The sequence below is a fragment of the Parasteatoda tepidariorum genome, chromosome 6, assembly GCF_043381705.1.
Source record: "Parasteatoda tepidariorum isolate YZ-2023 chromosome 6, CAS_Ptep_4.0, whole genome shotgun sequence".
NCBI classification, from domain to species: Eukaryota; Metazoa; Arthropoda; class Arachnida; order Araneae; family Theridiidae; genus Parasteatoda; species Parasteatoda tepidariorum.
The window spans coordinates 8,934,798-8,942,397 of NC_092209.1; the positions used below are offsets into that span (position 1 = coordinate 8,934,798).

General features: G+C 29.9%; 1 pseudogene; it reads right to left on the reverse strand.

The window, feature by feature from the left end:
* LOC122270840 (uncharacterized) overlaps nucleotides 1-434 on the reverse strand; it is a 313,909-nt pseudogene extending 313,475 nt beyond the window's left edge.
* Between the last annotated feature and the right edge of the window lie 7,166 nt (nucleotides 435-7,600).

The following is a 7,600-nucleotide window of genomic DNA, read 5'->3' on the forward strand; positions in this document are numbered from 1 at the left end:
TATATATATATATATATATATATATATATATATATACACTTTTTTTTAATTTAAACTTTACTCGTAATAAAAAAAACACATTATAATTTTTATTGTATCATTTTCAATATTTGGCGGCACACAAAAGTGCCGCGGCACAGTGGTTGAGAATCACTGTTTATGACATCAGCTTTCTTGAAGTGCGTTTGAATAAAATGGGTATTTTAAGAAAACGTATAAAATTATAAGTTTGTAGCATTTATAAAATTTATTTTATAAATAACGAAAAAAAAGCAAGAAGTTCCAAATAGGCCGTGGTAAATATACTTACCACAAAAAAATGGCACTAAAATTTAGATTTTTTCTTATAAACCAAATGAGTTTTTTTTGTCTCATAAAAATTACTATTCTTATATCAATTTCAATTCCAGAAATACTTTAATTTACCTTTAGTAGAAATAAACGGCCCATTCAAGGGTTAACCCCTTGGGGACGGGTGATTCAGAAAAGCATTAATACAAAATCAGAATCAAGTTGTAATTAAATAAAAAACGGTAACTTAAATGTAGTCGTTGCTAATCTGACAGACTTACTTTGCTTTTACTTTAATTATTGTTGGTTTAATCATATATATAATCAATGTTAGTTCAAAATATAACTAAATAGTTTTATTTTGAACAAAGTAATGGCGAATTAAATAAATCAAACAATTATAACTCCGCCCACAAATAAACTGCTATAGAAATACTTTGATTATCAGTTTTATCTTTTTACCCTGATTGATACGACTTTATGCTGGCTCGTATTTGTGACAGTCAGCGCGAAACGGTTAAAGATGTTAGATCGACACGCTGTTGCTTAGAGCCATTGGAAGAAATCGGTAGAAGACACAAATAAACTTGTCGCCGCGGCAAGACAATTGATTAGAAAAAGGGAAAATTCTGAGGACATTATTTGGGCTTAGTATCCGTGTATTAAGTTGATTTGAGTTAACTAAAAAAAATATATATATGTATAAATAGTTACCAATTAAATTAATAGTAAAGTATTCGATTTTTTTTAGTAACTTATAGATTTTTTTTATGGTTTAGTGTTATTGTTTATAGTGATATTTTGTATAGTTTATCAATCATAATCGCCTAATTCTGTGGAATTTTATTTAAAAATTTAATTTTTAATAAGTAGGGGGCTCCACCCCCGCCTCACTCCATTCGCCAATCTTTGTAATGGGTTCTCATTGTTTATTTCTTCTCGAACGTCAACATTTCCCACAAAAAACATAGAATATTTTGGTTTCAAAATATACAATTACTTTAAGAGTATTCTTTTCAAACAAGTTAGTCTTAACGAAATGGACAATTACTTGGATCTAAAAATTTATCATTTGGTCTTTAAAAAAAAAAAATTTAAACCGCAAGAAAACAGGATGTGTAACTCAAAAATAAATAAATGAATGAGAAGTAATTTTACTCGTTGATGAAACTTAAAACAATTCAAATAGTAAATAGTTCTAATTACTCTTTAATTTTTTTTCTTTTTTTTAAATTTCACTATAAATGTTAGCATTTATATCTGGCAACATGTAATCTATCCTTCTCTCTCTCTTTTTAGCTACTTTACTTTTGATTGACATTTACTGATATTCCAGACTATTTTGATTTCCAAATGTACAATTATTTTAACTATTTATAAGAGCATTTTTTTAAACATGTTAATCATAAGGAAATAGACAATTACTTGGATATGTAAGCTTATAATCTGAACTTAAAAAAGAATTTAAACCGTATAAGAAAACTGAATGCGTGACTCAGTAAGAAAGAAAATAAATGAGAAATAATTTTACTCTATTAGGAAACCTAAACCTATTCAAATAGTATATATGTTACCGTTAAAGTATGTAATGCAGTTATTTCATAGAATACCTAGTTATTCCATGAAATAACTGATAGTGTCCGTTAAAGTGTGTAATATGTTATAAATTTGACACTTTAACTAGTTATTCTATGAAATAACTAGGTATTCTATAAATAAACTAATGATTGACAATTAAAATGAACAAGAAGTAATTTATCCAATTTATGCATCGTATAAATGGTATTTATGGAAACGTATCATAAAATCATTTGTTACAACAAGGATTACAATATTACACTTGGAATTACAAAGAACATTATTTCTAAAACAAAAACATTTTTTGTTGAAACACTGGGTTTTACACGAACATTTTTTAAATCCCTGACGAATACCTAAACTTTGAGCTATAGCAACCGACCGGAGTGATATTTCTACGTCCGGTACTTCTTCGATTTTAATTAATTTTTGTTCGAAGACACTGAACTGGGATCGGGAATATAATTATTTTATGCAGCCGTTTCTTGTACCCAATTGGAAAAATCCTTCTTCGGTTATTTTTATGATGATAGCTAAAATAAATTTGGCATCACCTTTTCCTCTGTCAACTTCAGGCATTGGGATACAGACGGTAAACCCCACAGAGGCTTCAGAATGAGATTTATCCGACACTAATTTCATCTTTTTCGCTTGAATTTCTAAACATTTTTTAGACTTTTCTCTTTCTCTTTGAACATTAAGTTCATTAAAACACAATTTGCAGATTTTCTGCTCAACTTCATCTTCTGAAACATAATCTTCCGAACATGATATATGGACAGGCTCCATACATTTGAAGCAAACTATATATCTTCACTGCATTCTTTTAAACAGACAACACATACTTTCGTAATGGGATTATTTGAAACTGTTTGTTCAACTACTCATAATGCAGCTACTTATAATTCATAAATGCAGTAGGGGTGGAAGGTAAATGTATTTGTCTTGCGAGATATATGATATAGATTATTTTACACTTTAGCGGGATGCAGATCGTTATTCTATGAAATAACTAGTTAAACCATGGAATACAAGAGGGTTTTACACTTTAACTGACACGATCAGTTATTACATGGAATAACTAGGTATTCTATAAAATAACGGATTTCTTACTTTAACGGTAACATATACATTACGGTGAAGGGCCGAAATCAAGGGAATGTCGACTTTCACCTGTGATTGTCAGCAATCTCATAGTCGCCTTCGAGGTGAATGTCCGAAATATTTGTTAGATCCAATTTGATATTAATAGATTTATAAGATATTTTAATATCTGCTGAGGTTTGATTATTGAAAAACATCAGTGTTCGGAGTACCGGTTAAATACATACTGGTCAGTGGCACTTGACCTTAAAAAAAACTATACAGGGCATTACAGGCAAATGTATACCGGGAGCTGGCACTGAACCTTAAAAAACATCAGTGTAGGGTATACCGGACAGTGGTACTTTACTAGACCTAGTATATATTTCTGGCATTTACCAAAGCTACCATGTGATTGTCAACATTCACAGGAGGAAGTCAACAACCACCCATTTCTGTCATTCTCAATAACAGTTCTTATCTTCTTACTTTAAGTTTTTTTTTCTTTCAAATTTTACTATAAATGTTAACATTTATATCTGGCAACATGCAATCTCTCCCTCTTTTTTTCTTTTGCTTTTGATTGAAATCTACTCGAAAAGAGTTTATGAAATACAGAAAAAACGATCTCTTAAGGAAAAAAGAATTTTTTAGTAACAATGTTAAGTAATCGATATTTGATACAAAAAAATTACGAAAAAGCACTTAAATTTTGCAATAATTTTCAAACAAGGTGAAATTTCTAAAAATAAAAAAAAATCTCAAGTACTCTCGTTAAAATAACATAACAAAACGGTTCTAATTAGCTTAATAAACTTAAATTTTGTAATTACATTTCAACGATAGTAGATCTACGAACATGGTTCTTCTTTACTTCAAGTTTAATTGTTAGTAATTTCAAAACTAACAATCGAATCGTGTATTTTTTAATTTTATTCCAACGAACTCATTGGACACTTTTCTCTACACACCTTCGTAATTTTAAGTTTCTAAATTTTATAGATTTTGAGTAGCAAAGCAAAATGTAGTTTAAAGCGAAAAAAAAAGCACTTAAAATTTTTAAAAGCTCTCAAACAAATTGGAATTTCGAGAAAAACTATTAAGTTCATAAACTAAAGTGGCTTTTGTATCTTGTCAAATTTTAACTCTCTTGTCGCATTCCTGCAGCCCGTAGAGTCGGCAGGATGGCATTTTTTACAAGTTCAGTTGATAATTCTCGAACAAATTATGGAATGTTAATTGTAAATTTTTTTTTAAATAATTATACTGCTTAATCGTATTTTGACATTTCTTCAGAAAGTATAAAGTTTTGATAACTACATCTCGTATCTAACTTTCTTTAAACATAAGTGGATATTTGTGACTACCAACACCAAGATTTATTAACTAATTCTGACATATTACTTGATGTAGAAAAGGTGTAAAAGTGAAATATTGTCCTACTACATTATTTCATTTTTTCCAAAAACTAATAGACATGCTCTTATTTTAATTTTCTGATTTCGGCAAGTTATTTAGCATTATTTTCTAAACTAGATTCTTAAGCATTTGAAAAGTAAACAAATAAAAACCTGTATCAATTAAGCTGAAAATTTCAGGCTTCACAATAGAATTACACTCAACAATTGGACAGACGTTTTAACTGGGTTCTTGAAGTCACAAAGGGGTCCTTTTTCCCATTCATCATTGTTTCTTTTACTCCTTCTGGGCATTAAAGCATTCGTTCAAAATCAGAATCAGAAAAGATGAGGCGCAAATGTGGATATTTGACAGACTCATTTTGCTTAAATAGTGTTAGCTCGGCGTGCCATCAACCGATTCATCTGCACTGTGTAGACATGTACCATTAAGTCATACATATGAATAATTTTATGCTGAAAGCTCTAATTAATAATAATTCTATTCAATATCTGGTCTGTTTGGTCTAACTGGGCTCCTGAGGCCAATAATGGTCCTTTTCCCATTCATCCTGTAATGAGAACTTAAGCAGAAACAATAGACTGATTACATGAAATGCAACAAATGATGGCACATGTTAAGGTAGAGAAAAAAGAATGGCATTTTTCCATGGTAATAAGTAACAAATAAGTGATTGTATAGAAAAGTTCAAGGCATATTTACAAGTGGGGAATCGAAAATTACAAGAAGGAAAAATATTTAAGAAATATGGAAAGAATTAACAAATATTCATAATGAATAACGTTAAGATCATAAAAAACTTTATTAGCCCGACCGTCCTGGTTATAACCACTCGTGACGGGTTACTCTCTACACTATAAATTACTCGAATTAATCTCGTCCTCTTGCTCTTTCACAGGGCTTCGTGTGTTTTTACTCAGTGCATGTTTTTAAGCGTGAGAATAACACAAGAACTCAAAACGTGAGACAATTTCTTTTCAGCATTTGATCCAAGTGTAACTATATAACTTTTTTTTAATTTTGAACTAAGTAGTGACTTAAATAAATCATACTTTCATAACCCAGTCTACAAATAAACAAGTTAGGAAGGTTACAAGTTTAATCTTTTTGCAAAAGGGTTAAGGTGAGGTTAAGAAATTACTTTAAAAATATGATGCCGAACAGAGGTGATGGCAATTGCTTATATAATATTTTTTTAAAAATTTGAAACTTTAGAATATAAGAACTGGAGAATAGAAGAAATAGCTCAAATCTCAGTGTGCTAACGCGAAGCGCCATTAACTGATTCGTTGGATTTTTGAGACATATAATGGAGGAATGTATGAAGTGGGAGTAGATAAGGGGGATAAGGGGTTGCCTAGCATCAAATATGAAAGTCATGAGTGGGAAACATATGATGAAATTAATTGCAAATTAAACGTAATTGAGGTTAAACTAGATTAGAATATAACAATATGTACAGGGGTTGGAATAATATTAACATTTACGCTGTTATAGTAAAATAGAAAATAATAGTGAAAATATTTACAGCAATTTACATATTTATTCGGGATGAAAGAAAAAAAATGTCAACGACAAAGAAAAGGTTACAAAATCAAACCATCTTGATGTTGGTATAGATGTACTTAGACTTAATCAAAGATTCTGGTAGATATGAATACTATAAAATACATTTCTATATATTAGTGTTACTACTATCACTCTGTAAATATTTCCGGACGAGAATCATTAGTTTGTTGGGGCTAAAAAAAATCCCCGATTATTAAAATAAAAATGCTCGTCCCACGATGCTGAAGACATTTATTCGGATGAGCCCTCACTCACGATTTATATCCGAGGATTGCAGGGGCGTCGAATATCGTGACGTCTCCCTCCACTCACCTTTGGACATTAGAGTGAGTCATTTGGTCTGCCCACAGGGAATAGCGCCCCCTCACGCACACCAAATAATCGCCTGGACAGAGTGACGCGTGGGAAATTTTTGGGAAAACATGCACGGACATGTATTTACCAATGGGCGATTCCGTAGTTACAAATTATTACATAATAACAAAGATGCTAACTTTCTCCGCTTTGAAAAATAATATTTTCTAGTGGCAATGAAATTTAACCCTCTCGAAGGCCGTGGGAAGTATACTTACCACCACTTTTAAATTAGGTTTCCATTTGTTAATAACTTCAGCTTTCTTGAAGTGCATTTGAATAAAATTGGAAACCATTTGTTAGTTTAAAAAAACTTATAAAATACATAATTTCTGTTGAAGTTTGTAGCATTTATAAAATTTATTTTATAAATATAGAAAAATAAAAGTCAATAAGCGCCTAATAGGTCTTGTTAAATATTTTTACAACCAAAAAAATGGCATTTTTATAAACTAAATGAGTTTTCTTTTCTTTTACCAATTACTATTCTTAAAACAATTTCAATTCCAAAAATGCTTTAATTTACCTTTACTAAAAATAAATGGCCCATAAAAGGGTTAAAGCAGTTTCTTCCTTAGATATTATTGAGTTGTCTTATTGCCCCTTCAAAAAATAATTTTGTGTTAATATCTGTTTCGATTCTTAGCATTTACCAATTTTTTTAATAAAAGGATAATGCTGGAAATAATGTTTCCTGTTATTTGATGTTATGATGAGCAGATTCGAAAAGTATAAAGAATTTTATTTAATAAACAAGTTGGTATTTAAATAATTAAAAAGTAGCGCTTTACACACCATATATCTGTGTGTGTGTGTTTTACCTATACGTTCTTTACATTTATCTCGTGGATATTCTTTTAAATAGTAAGCGTAATTGTCCTCATTCAACAAGTTTTCATGTTTATACCGCTGCCAAATTATTGAAACTTTTTCAGAAAGGGGAGCAGTTGCTATTTGTGCATATTTAAAAGTACGACAATGTTATGCATTTTGCGTAAAATTTCATTTTTATACTTAAAGTGGTAGTAAAATGTATGCTTTTTTTTGTTTATAAATTTATTATAAATTATTATTCATAGATTTAATGTAAAATATTTTAATCATCATTTTATATAAATAAATATCAAAGCCTATTCTACGATGGTGCGTTTAAGATCTTGAAAGCTAAAAATATATGTCTACATTCAATATTGCTACCACTTATGGGGAATTTCATACCCGAAAAGATTAAATGCTGGCAGGTATGGATTAACATTTTTACATAAAAAAAACCCTGCAAGATTCTGTAAAAAATGTACTTAAAAGT